At 44.8% G+C, this 13,552-nt stretch overlaps 1 long non-coding RNA gene across 1 annotated transcript in view; it reads right to left on the bottom strand.

The window, feature by feature from the left end:
• The window catches only part of LOC141102391 (uncharacterized), a 32,010-nt gene extending 19,134 nt beyond the window's left edge, over nt 1-12,876 (bottom strand). The window contains exon 1 of the long non-coding RNA XR_012235097.1: nt 12,759-12,876. This is a non-coding gene — a long non-coding RNA (uncharacterized lncRNA). The remainder of the gene's footprint in view (nt 1-12,758) is intronic.
• Between the last annotated feature and the right edge of the window lie 676 nt (nt 12,877-13,552).

The following is a 13,552-nucleotide window of genomic DNA, read 5'->3' as shown; positions in this document are numbered from 1 at the left end:
AGGGCCTGGTCATAAGTGCGACCTTTGTGTACCTGGTAATTCCACCACTAGTGTCAGTAATTTTTTATTTATTTATTTTTTACCAATTTTTTTTGGTTTTTATTACACTATTATTTTTTACCATTTTTTTTAGGAGCTTCGTTGGGGGGCTTTGGTGAGATATCAGGGGTCTAAACAGACTTCTGATGTTTCAGCTTTGAGACAAGTAAAAGGAGATTGAGGACATAGCCCTCAATCTGCTTCTCTGCAGCCTCAGCTACACAGAATGAAAGGACAGAAATAGCTCTGTACAGATCTTCCCCTCCATTCACAAACTGAAGCATAGTAAACACAGTTTCCTGCACTTCAGTTATGAATGAACAGAGTCGGTGATTGGTACAGATCACTGACTCTGTCATTTCAGTTAAGGAAGGGGCATACATATTTACTGACACCTTCCCTGCTCTTCATCCTGACTCATTCCCTGTAGCAACCAGCGGGAGAGAGGGGAACCCAGCAGAGCTGCGGTGGAGGACGGAGGGTAAAGGGGGGGGGCAGGAGACAGCATGGAGACCGGAGAAGGGGGGGAGGTGGGAGAGAGCAGAGGGACCAGTGAAGAGTGGGGGGTAGAGTTCGAGAGAGAGCACAGAAGTTGCCATTGCTGGAAAAGAGCACAGGGGGACCAGGAGAGAGCAGAGGGGCCCACGGGCAAGCTGGACAGGAGGGACGGCATTTAGAGGAACCGATGCTCTCCATATTCCTCCTGCAGCCTCTGAATGCCTGCGGAGGGCATTCATCAGCTGCAGGAGGAACATGGAGGGCATTGGTTCTTCTATATGCAGCCCCTCCTGTCCAGGTGTAGAGGGGAGCTGCATGGGCCCCCTGGAGCATGGGGCTGGGTCGCAATGGCGACCCCTGCAACCCCTGTAGTTATGTCCCTGGCACTAAGGTTGGAGTGTCCATTCTGCGGACGATCCATCCTTTGTGTTAGTTCAGCGGCCCTTGCTAGCTAGAATGCAGTTGGCTGGGCAGCCAACAGCGTAATTAAAACAGATGATCCATTCCCATTCAGCCACTGGCTGGTAAATGTCACCACTGTAGGTAAACAAAGGATCGGGATGCTGATGACATCATTGTCCAAATATAGCCATTGCCCCATTGTTTACTTCCAGCTGTTGGCCCAGTAATCTCCTTGCCGGCAGTTAAATCGGCCTTGGGATAAGTCATCAGTTGCTAGGAAGCTGGCAACCGCTAGCATCATAGCAACCAGGAAGTCCTATGCTTGGTCTGTCATATTCCTGACAGCTTCCCAATACACACATGCCCCACTCTGAGCACTGGTGTCTCTCTGTACACCAACTCAGAGTTGGTCTTAATTACCTCCAGTTTGCAAGTTCTGCAAACTGGCAGTAATTCTTTAAGGGCTTGTTCACACTAACAAGTGAGGGGCAGTAAAACCCGGCAGTTGAGCCGAGCCGTTATTCCCCTCCCACCTCCAACAGTTACCACTTTTAGTTGCAGAGGCAGCGGCCAATGATGTACACATGCCCCGGCAGAAACTATACCCCCTGTTGATTTCGGTGGGCATAGCGCCCACAAAAAGGAAACTAATTTAGGTGAATAGGGCCAATCAGCAAACACCTGCAACTGTGTGCGATGCACGCAGTTGCGGCACGCTAGTGTGGGGGTTCAAGGGGTTAAAGCGGGTGGTGAAAAGGCAATATAACACCTCTTCACTGCCCCTCAAAAGCTTTCTGAAGAGTGATCCATGTTTGGTTCACTTTTCAGAGAACAAAGCAAGTGGGAACGAGCCGTTAGAATATGTCGCAGCCACAGCAACAGATTCGTAAAGTAGACATTAATGGCTGTGTGTTGAGTTATTTTGAGAGGACAGCAAATTTACACTGTTATACAAGCTGTACACTCACTACTTTACATTGTAGCAAAGTGTCATTTCTTCAGTGTTGTCACATGAAAAGATAAGGTTGGAGTGTCCATTCTGCGGACGATCCATCCTTTGTGTTAGTTCAGCGGCCCTTGCTAGCTAGAATGCAGTTGGCTGGGCAGCCAACAGCGTAATTAAAACAGATGATCCATTCCCATTCAGCCACTGGCTGGTAAATGTCACCACTGTAGGTAAACAAAGGATCGGGATGCTGATGACATCATTGTCCAAATATAGCCATTGCCCCATTGTTTACTTCCAGCTGTTGGCCCAGTAATCTCCTTGCCGGCAGTTAAATCGGCCTTGGGATAAGTCATCAGTTGCTAGGAAGCTGGCAACCGCTAGCATCATAGCAACCAGGAAGTCCTATGCTTGGTCTGTCATATTCCTGACAGCTTCCCAATACACACATGCCCCACTCTGAGCACTGGTGTCTCTCTGTACACCAACTCAGAGTTGGTCTTAATTACCTCCAGTTTGCAAGTTCTGCAAACTGGCAGTAATTCTTTAAGGGCTTGTTCACACTAACAAGTGAGGGGCAGTAAAACCCGACAGTTGAGCCGAGCCGTTATTCCCCTCCCACCTCCAACAGTTACCACTTTTAGTTGCAGAGGCAGCGGCCAATGATGTACACATGCCCCGGCAGAAACTATACCCCCTGTTGATTTCGGTGGGCATAGCGCCCACAAAAAGGAAACTAATTTAGGTGAATAGGGCCAATCAGCAAACACCTGCAACTGTGTGCGATGCACGCAGTTGCGGCACGCTAGTGTGGGGGTTCAAGGGGTTAAAGCGGGTGGTGAAAAGGCAATATAACACCTCTTCACTGCCCCTCAAAAGCTTTCTGAAGAGTGATCCATGTTTGGTTCACTTTTCAGAGAACAAAGCAAGTGGGAACGAGCCGTTAGAATATGTCGCAGCCACAGCAACAGATTCGTAAAGTAGACATTAATGGCTGTGTGTTGAGTTATTTTGAGAGGACAGCAAATTTACACTGTTATACAAGCTGTACACTCACTACTTTACATTGTAGCAAAGTGTCATTTCTTCAGTGTTGTCACATGAAAAGATAGAATAAAATATTTACAAAAATGTGTATACTGTATATATATATATATATATATATATATATATATATATTTATTGTATACTGTATATATACAGTATCTCACAAAAGTAAGTACACCCCTCACATTTTTTGTAAATATTACCCACTTTTTGTTGCCAGCGGTTTAGACATTAATGGCTGTGTGTTGAGTTATTTTGAGGGGACAGCAAATTTACACTGTTATACAAGCTGTACACTCACTACTTTACATTGTAGCAAAGTGTCATTTCTTCTGTGTTGTCACATGAAAAGATATAATAAAAAATGTGAGGGGTGTACTCACTTTTGTGAGATACTGTATATATATATATATATATATATATATATATATATATATATATATATTTTTTTTTTTGCGCTGACACTTTAAAGTGGAACTACGCTGCATCTGAGCACCACAAATCAATAACGCTGTTTATTTCGTTTTTAATATTCAAAGCACACTCCCCCATCTAGCCACCCATCCATCCATGTCTCCAATTTTTTATTTTGCTAAGCAATCAGTTTGAAAACCACCCCCTAGCATTTCTGGCAGTAGCCATCTAAAGTAAGGGCAAGTGATTCATGTAACATTTACTTATTGGAATCCATCTGCCCTTAGCTCAGGCATGCAGGCGGGAAGGCGTGCTTAGCAGAGAAAACCCCTCCTCCCCTCCTGAAGACTCCTGGCACATATGGCATCATTTGCCTAGGCATGAAATCAGGAAGTGACTGAAGAAATGTAAAAAAAAAAAAAAAAGTTAAAACAAGTATAATATAGGATTAAAAATAGTCAATGTTGACTGAGAGAGTGAAGTTCCACTTTAATGCCCATGCATTGTCTATGGAAGCCCAACAAACTCATGTGGTTGTGATGGACAGATTTTTGGCCATAAAATGTATCCGATTTTGTATAGCGCTTTTCCTCTGAAGTTCGCTGTCAGTAGCACTTACTGGTAATGATTATATTCAAGCGTTTCAGGTAAGCGCATTCCTGACACGGGGGGAATGCAGAAAAATTCCTGGGGGCCAAACTGAACTTTTGCAGACAGGTTCGTCGAGTTTAAAAGGGTCCTTCTGGGAAGAGAAATGTAGATGCCACAGCTTGTATGAACTCCGCTTTATGGCCGCGTACAATAACAGGAGCAGCAGAAAATGGAGACACATTTTTTAAATTTCAGTGTTCAACTTGTTTCGGCAACCATGGAATGTCAGCACTTCGGTGGAGCTTTTTTAAAATCTTAATAATGACAGCAACATCTCCGAGGGGCTTGATATGAAGCTAAAGTTTTTTTTGTTTTGTTTTTTAAAGTTATAACTAATAATGATTACAGTGCTACTAAGTCTCTGACCTGGGCTTAGCCTGTCTTTAAAGCTAAACTACATAATAGAGCCAAAGGATTTGTATTTCCATCCAGTTCTGCTATCTATAGGCAACACAGCCAGCCTGGTGATCTGGCTTTTCTCTGCTGAAGTTAAAAAAAAAAAAAAAAACACAACTGGGTCAGCTCCCCACCCCCAACCTGTGTTTGGACAGTGAAGGATAAGCACGCAAACTGATTGAGTCATCTCTGTGCTCTCTCAGCACACTCATTTCCAAAAATCGTGCAGCTACCCCAAAATAGCCCTTAAAGATAAGCTGGATGAGATATGTGACACCTGAAGACGTCAGACGCTCTGACGAAACGCGTAGGTTGTGGTCTAAGCACGATACGTCACTTCCGCCCATGGTGGAACGCAGGCGGAGCGCTCCACAGCATCCCCGCGTCCACTTGTCTGTTTTTAAACTTGTTATCATGCCAGTTGGCGTTGGGCGCCATTTTTTTTAGCAATCAACCATGTTTTTTTTACATACTTCACCATGGGAGATTGTGTTTCATCCTATGTCTAACCTGGATATGTGTGGCCTTTCCTTTTATTGGAGATACTATCTGGATCGGCAGTGATGGATTCCTGGAAGCAGGTTGATAACCTGAAGGTGTTTATGATCCCTGTAATGGGGATCATCTCCATCTGGTGAGTAGGATGTTTGCTCGGTGTTGGTGGAGGATTTCCCTATTCACTCAAGCATTGGAAAAGTCACCTTTAATACATGAACATATTGGACGTTGTTCTTTAATTTTTTTGTTTTTTTGAACTTCTGTTTTTGATTGAGTTTTTTGATGCAGGACTTTTGTTTAATTGCACTTATTCTATCCACTAATATATATATTTTACTTTGCATAGCAGATGTTATGTTTGGTATTAATTTAATTGTTGTCTATGCCCCATTGGAGTGAATCCGGTGGTTTGTAATTTGGACTGTTTGCACTTTATTAGATATTTAATAGATTAAAGTGGAGGTCCACCCTAAAAAATAAAAATTACATAAAAAAGCTACATAAAAAAATGTGGAAAAAAAAAATTAAAAAAAAAAAAAAAATTTTACTTACCAAAAATGGCTGTTGCTAGGCAGATCGTCCCAATCTGCCACTTCCTATTCCGCGGTGATCTTCATTCTTCTCCGTTGTCTTCTGGGGAATCGGGCGCGCTGTCTTCTTGGACACAGCCGGCCATTCACAAAGCGCCGCGCGACTCGCGCATGCGCAGTAGGAAGGCCGCAAGGCTCCACTGCCTGTTTCCCTTAGTTTGAATGGCGGTACCGGGACCCGATCCGATGGACGTAGCGGCCGACATCGCGGGCACCCTGGACAGCTAAGTGTGCTTATTAAAAGTCAGCAGCTACGGTGTTTGTAGCTGCTGACTTTAAAAAACAAACATTTTTCAGCTGGAACACCGCTTTAATAGCGCGGTTCACCACATATAATTTTTCATCACATTGGTTTATTAACTTTTTGAACGGACAGCTTCTTATTTATAATTTGTATATATTATCAATTTGCGAGGGTAGGGAGCTAATGTCCCCTTATTACACATGGATGAGATAGAGACTCATGTGTTCGGATAACTCCAGTACTCAGGCATTCAAACATCCAATGAAAAAGAAAAGAAAAATCCGGCCCCACTTATTATAGGCTTACCTGTAGGTACAAGTAAAAAATAAGACTTTACTTCCACTTTAAGTTTGAGCGGAGCTCCACCCAAAAGTGGAACCTCCGCTTATCTTCTCCCCCCCCCTCTGGTGCCATATTTGGCACCTTTTGGGGGGGGAGGGGGGAACGGGTACCTGGTTTTGACAGGTACCTGTCCCCACTTCCGGGAGACCTGGCTGCAGCGAGATGTTCGGTCCTCCTTCCCCCGCTGCAAGGCCATTCAGAAAGGGCAGCGCGCTTCGCGCATGCGCAGTAGGGAACCGGCTGTGAGGCCGCAAGGCTTCACTGCCGGTTTCCCTTATAGGCAATAGAAGCAAATGCAGCCTCACCAGCACCCATCAAATGCAGCCTCACGAGCGCCCCTATAAATGCAGCCTCACCAGCACCCATCAAATGCAGCCTCACCAGCACCCATCAAATGCAGCCTCACCAGCACCCATCAAATGCAGCCTCACGAGCGCCCCTATAAATGCAGCCTCACCAGCACCCATCAAATGCAGCCTCACCAGCACCCATCAAATGCAGCCTCACCAGCGCCCATGAAATGCAGCCTCACCAGCGCCCATGAAATGCAGCCTCACCAGCACCCATCAAATGCAGCCTCACCAGCACCCATCAAATGCAGCCTCACCAGCACCCATGAAATGCAGCCTCACCAGCACCCATGAAATGCAGCCTCACCAGCGCCCATCAAATGCAGCCTCACCAGCACCCATCAAATGCAGCCTCACCAGCACCCATCAAATGCAGCCTCACCAGCACCCATGAAATGCAGCCTCACCAGCACCCATGAAATGCAGCCTCACCAGTAAGAAAAATGAGGGGAATAACTGTGCTACAGTGAAATACATAAACAATAACAATTATAGCCGGGATTCATCTATGTAACACAAACACAGTGTAATTAAATAAGAAAAAAAGCGCCCATCAAATGCAGCCTCACCAGCACTCATCATTGAATGTTTGCTTGCTTCCATTCATTCGGGAGTCGGGACACTGCGTGCTGACACTATGTGCGAATGGAACAGTGGCTGCCTGCTGATGCTGAGATTTAGTTGCTTGCTGCAGAGAGAAGAGAGTAGGAACACCAGTGGCCGGGCTCCGTAGGCAGCAGGGCGCCCTAGGCGGCTGCCTAGTTTGCCTAGTGGTAGCGCCAGCCCTGTCCTAATATTAAAAGTCAGCAGCTACAGTATTTGTAGCTGCTGACTTTTATTTTTTTTCCTGGGTGCCCAGAACCCCTCTTTAAGTTGTTTTGATGCACCTGGAATGTCTTCAGCTGATGTAAACTGAAAGTTCAATAGGGCTTTAAAGTTAAATAGCTGAAAATCATTTTTTTTCCCCGCCTTCTACTGTTATCTGACATTCAACAAAGGTTTAGAGATTTAATTTATAAGATGGAATGCTGATAATCTATGAGTATTTACCATATAGCTTAACCAATCAGCATCTCGCGGGGGATGGTGTTAAGAAATGTCAGGACGGTCACACAGCTGGGACTCACAATTTGCACCGGTGGTGACAGTTTTTCTAAGTCTCTGCACACCTGTCTTTTCACCTTTTTTACCTGTGACTCTTCATTCCTGGAGAAAGAATTTACCTCCTGGGAAAATACATAGCTGAACTTTCATGTAAAGTAGCGTTATACTTGACCCAATTGGGGAGGGGGTTTTTTGGAGGGTGGAGGGTGGACGGTACTTGTTGAGAATGATACTATTAACCTATGTATTGCTTGCAGGTTTTGCATACTATTTTCCCTATCCTCAATTATATAATCCACATATGTAGTGTATTGTACTCTGTTAAATGGTATTCTGTAACTCTGCTTATTTATTACAACAATAAAGCACCACTGTTTTTGTAAAGTAGCGTTATACTCCACATTACTGTGTTATGAGCCCCGGTTATGGCAGGAAACTTTTAGCGTGTACCCCCTCATGTGTGTTATCCTATATCATGTATCACCCCTTGCATTTTCTGCATGAATGCAAAACATTCTCTGATTGGATAAGATGGAGAGCGTGATGCTCTTCTCTCTACTTCATCCAATCAGAGAAAACTTTGTATTCATTGAGAAAATGCAAAGTGTTCTCTAAATTGCTCCCATGCTGAGCGGCTGACCTCCTGTGTTCACTTTGCAGCATAGGATCCTAAAACTAGTGGAGATCACAGGGGGTATCGGTGTCTATACAGTGATTTCCAGCTTTAGGAGGGCTTTGTGCACTGGTGCGCAGTCATGTTGGAACAAGAAGGGGCCATCCCCAAACTGTTCCCACAAAGTTGGAAGCATGAAATTTCCTAAAATGTCTTGGTATGCTGACGCCTTCACAGGAACAAAGGGGACAAACCCAACCCCTGAAAAACAACCCCACATCATAATCCCCCTCCACCAAATGATTTGGACCAGTGCACAAAGCAAGGTCCATAAAGACATGGATGAGTGAGTTTGGAGTGGAGGAACTTGACTGGCCTGCACAGAGTCCTGACCTCAACCCGATACAACACCTTTGGGATGAATTAGAGCAGAGACTGCGAGCCAGGCCTTCTCGTCCAACATCAGTGCCTGACCTCACAAATGTGCTTCTGGAAGAACGGTCAAACATTCCCATAGACACACTTCTAAACCTTGTGGACGGCCTTCCCAGAAGAGTTGAACCTGTTATAGCTGTAAAGGGTGGACCAACTCAACATTGAACCCTACAGACTTATGCCCCATACACACGATCGCACATTCCGACAACAAAATCTATGTTTTTTTTCAACGGATGTTGGCTCAAACTTGTCTTGCATACACACGGTCACACAAATCTTGTCGGAAATTCCGATTGCCAAGAACGCGGTGACGTACAACACGTACGACGAGCCGAGAAAAATGAAGTTCAGTAGCCAGTGCGGCTCTTCTGCTTGATTCCGAGCATACGTGGAACTTTGTGCATCGGAATTGTGTACACACGATCAGAACTTACGATAACGGATTTTGTTGTCGGAAAATTTCAGATCCAGATCTCAAATTTTGTTTGTCGGGAAATTCCGACGAAAAAAATGTCCGATGGAGCCTACACACGGTCGGAATTTCCCACAACAGGCTCCCGTCTAACATTTCCCGTCGGAGAATCCAACCGTGTCTACGTGGCATAAAGCCTCGTACACACGATCGGATTTTCGGCAGGGAATTGTGTGATGACAGAATGTTGGCCTAAAATCTGACCGTTAGTGCGCTCCACCAGACAATTGTTGGCAGGCTAGTAAATTTTCGGCGGACAACGGTCTGTTGTCAGATTTTCCTATCGCGTGCACTCAAGTCCGTCACACAAAAGTCCAAAAGTACAAACACGCATGCTCGGAAATCAATGCTCACCAAACACCACATTAGCAGAAGGTGCCCAAAGGACAAAAGTCTGACGCTTTGTTGGCCAACAATCTGATGGTGTGTGCGAGGCTTAAGACTGGGATGCCATTAGAGTTCATGTGCGTGTAAAGGTCAGTGTCCCAATACTTTTGGCAATATAGTGCATATAATTTCAAAAGTGATATGCAATATTTTTAAAGCTGTAGTTGTGAAATTAATACCTGATGATCCTGCAATGAAATTCCCTGTTTAGGCACTTCCTGTTATAGGGTGACAGCGGTCTGGGCTTGTCCCTCAACTGCTCTTCTGGGTCATCACCATGACTATTTCAACCCAGATTTGGCCCACTGTTATCACCCTCAGTGAAGGCCTGAGAAATGCCTCTGCGCCATACTTGCAATTCATGTAAACAGGAGGCATCTACAAAAGAAGCTGCAGGAGATCAGCAGCACTTATGCCGTGTACACACGGGGCGGACTTTTCGACCGGACTGGTCCGACGGGATGAATCCGTCTGACACTCCGACCGTGTGTGGCCTTCATCGGACCTGCAGCGGACTTTTTCGGTCGAAAATCAGACGGACTTTAGATTTGGAACGTGTTTCAAATCTTTCCCGACGGACTTGAGTCCGGTCGAAAAATCCGCTCGTCTGTATGCCAGTCCGACGGACGAAAACCGACGCTAGGGCAGCTATTGGCTACTGGCTATCAACTTCCTTATTTTAGTCCGGTCGTATGTCATCACGTACAAATCCGTCGGACTTTGGCGTGACCGCGTGTAGGCAAGTCCGTTCGTTCGAAAGTCCATCGGAAGTCCGTCAAAAGTCCATCGAAAATCCGTCGGAAAGACCGTCGGACCTTTGATGCCCAAAAAGTCCGCCCGTGTGTACATGGCGTTAGATCCCTGGTGCCCAACCAGCCCTTCGGTATGTGATGTGCGGCCCTTGGACCTCACCAGTCTGTAGTGGGAACATTGATTAGGGTAATAGCATTGATCTTCACTAGCCTCATGTGACACGTTCACAGTTTCGTGTTTTTTTCTGGGGCATCTCCCCAGCCAAAAATGAAGCATACCCATATATATATATGACAGTGGACAGTGTCAGTAGAGCAGTGGACGATGTCAGTAGAGCAGTGGACAGTGTCAGTAGGGCAGAAATTGATGTCAGTAGCTTATTTAATTTATTTTTTTATTATTACTTTTTTACAATTTGTTTTTTTATTATTTTTTAAAATTTTTTTTACAATAATTTTTTTTTTTTTAGAAGTCCACTGGGGGACCTTGGGGAAATATCAGGGGTATATTAGACCACTGATGTCTCACTTTTGAGACAGAGAACGGGACTGAGGACAGAGATTCCCCAGTCCCTTTCTCTGCAGCCAGGCAGCAGGGGGAATCTGCACAGTACAGGGTGATTAGGGCCCAGGCACACCTGGCACACCCTGTGCGCACACCTATGGGCATACCCACACTTTCTGACCCTCATTTCCTCTATTAGGTCTGCAGTTTCTTGATAGTCCCCTCGAGCATTACATATAGCAAAATAAACAATATGCGCTGCCCTTTGGTGATGTCAGGGGCTGGATTTCAGGCCCTCTTTAGTTGATGAGTTGACAACCACTAATTTAGATGCAACAAAGGATGAAAAGAAAAAGGTAAAAATAAGCCTTGTATTTTAAAAATAGTTTATGATACACGGCACTTTAACAAACTAAACGTCATTCAGTAAAGCTACTTTCGCACTGGGGCGTCGGCGGTAAAGCGCCGCTATTTTTAGCGACACTTTACCATCGTTTTTGCAGAGGTTTTCGGGCCACTAGCGGGGCACTTTTAACCCCCGCTAGCGGCGGAAAAAGGGTCAAAACCACACGAAAAAAGCGCCGCTGCAACAGCGCTATGTTGGCGGTTCAGCGCCCCTGCCCATTGATTTCAATGGGCAGGGGCGCTTACACCGCTCCCATAGGTCCCAACTGTCCCTGATTTGGGGGGGACTGTCCCTGATTTGGAGCAATGTCCCTCTTTCCTCCTCATTTGTCCCTCATTTTGGTCTGATCTATATAGTTGTATATAAAATGCACTTTTTATCTTTCAAAAAGTGTTTCCCAGTGCTAAACCTTTCATCTAATTTCTAAATTGCTGCATTTGTACATTTTAAAAGCCAATATAAAGGAATAGTAGTGGTAAAAAAAAGTCCTTGTGGATTTAATTAACCTTTTTTTTTTGGTTAATTCTCCTTTAAGGGGGTGTGGCAGGGGGTGTGTCCTATGCCTACATACATTTGTTAGTAGGTGTCCCTCATTCCCATCTCAAAATGTTAGGAGGTATGCGCTCCTACAGCGCTGCAAAGATGGCTGCTTGCAGGACTTTTTTTTACCGTCCTGCAAGCGCACCTCTCCAGTGTGAAAGCACTCGGGTGAGGAGAGGAGAGGCTCTTTACAGGGGCTATACAGGTTTGGAACTACATTTCCCATGATGCTCACCTACACTGCAGAGTGCATGAGCATCATGGGAAATGTAGTTCCCAAAACATCTGGGGTGCCAAGGTTCGCCATCATTGGCATAAACACGTCTCTTATGGCAGAACCAGTAAGAGGGAGCTCTTTCCCATCTCCCCGCTGCTACCCAGAGTGATAATGCTAATGCACATCAGGTGATTAGGGTGTGCCCGGGCACACCTGGCACACCCTGTGTACATGCCTATGTGAGACTTCCTGTAATAAAGACCGCTCACTGCTGCTCTCTCTCCTTGTGCAGGGTGACAGGTCTTGTCTCCGCCCCTCTCCTGCAGTTTTCTGCAGGCAGCCTGTAGTAGTAGGTGGAGCCCGCTGGGCCCCACCCACAGCTCTGCTCTCAGCAACAGGCTGTGTACAGCCTGTTGCTACTTTCACAAAATATTATCTGGGTTTGTAAAGGCATTTGCTGCACACAAAGTAGATTTAAATCCGTTGTGGCCATTGAGGAATATATTTAAATTAAAATGTTTCTGCCTGGAGTTCAGTTTGAATGATTTTATTGCTGCCTGGAGCTAAGCTTCAGCATTTGCCCCGAGCTCTTCTGTGTAGCAGCTGCTCGGTCTTATGTAGTAGTGAACTGCAAACGCTGTGATCACTCATACCGGTTTTCTCCACGCTACGCTACAAGGCGTGTTACAATTACAGTTTATGTTATATAGCTGAATAAATATTGAACAACCTGTACAAACTGTTAAATATTTATGCTGTCGTCTGCTTAGACAGTTGACATCAAAAGATTTGATTTATCTTTTAGGGTTGGAAGCACCTTGGGCACTTAAACAAACTCAAAGTCACTTAAAAGGAAACCTGTGCTGTGGGAAAAGTTAGTTGTTATATCTTTTTAACTCACACTGACCTGTAACAAGCATGCGTCCAGTGAAGTCTGAACCCGTACCTCCCAACTTTCTGAGATGGGAATGAGGGACACCTATCAGCAGAAGTATGAAGGCATAGGACACACCCCTTGCCACACCCCCTTAAAGGAGAATTGCACAAAAAAATAATAAGATTGGTTAAACCCACAAGTGTTTTTTTTACCACTACTTTTACTTTATATTGGCTTTTGGAATCTATCTAACACACCCACACACACACACACACACACATATATATATATATATATATATAGCTCATTGGCTTTTATGCGGAGCTGCACAAGATTTTGCATGCTCCAGTTTGAGTAAATAACCCCCCAATGTGATTAACAACTACAGTGCCTTGAAAAAGTATTCACACCCCTTGAAATGTTCCACATGTTGTCACGTTACAACCAAAAACGTAAATGTATTTTATTGGGATTTTATGTGATAGACCACCACAAAGTGGCACATAATTGTGAAGCGGAAGGAAAATTATAAACGGTTTTCAAATTTTTTTTCTTACAAATAAATATGTGAAAAGTGTGGCGTGCATTTGTATTCAGCCCCCTTTTACTCTGATACCCCCTAACTAAAATCTAGTGGAACCAATTGCCCTCAGAAGTCACCTAATTAGGAAATAGAGTCCACCTGTGTGTAATTTATTGTCAGTATAAATATGGCTGTTCTGTGAAGCCCTCAGAGCTTTGTTAGAGAACCTTAGTGAACACACAGCATCATGAAGGCCAAGGAACACGCCAGACAGGTCAGGGATAAAGTTGATTTCCCCCCT

This window comes from Aquarana catesbeiana, linkage group LG07 (assembly GCF_042186555.1).
Source record: "Aquarana catesbeiana isolate 2022-GZ linkage group LG07, ASM4218655v1, whole genome shotgun sequence".
In the NCBI taxonomy this organism is placed as follows: domain Eukaryota; kingdom Metazoa; phylum Chordata; class Amphibia; order Anura; family Ranidae; genus Aquarana; species Aquarana catesbeiana.
Note: the sequence above shows the minus strand (reverse complement) of the source record. Positions and strands in the feature narration are given on the sequence as shown.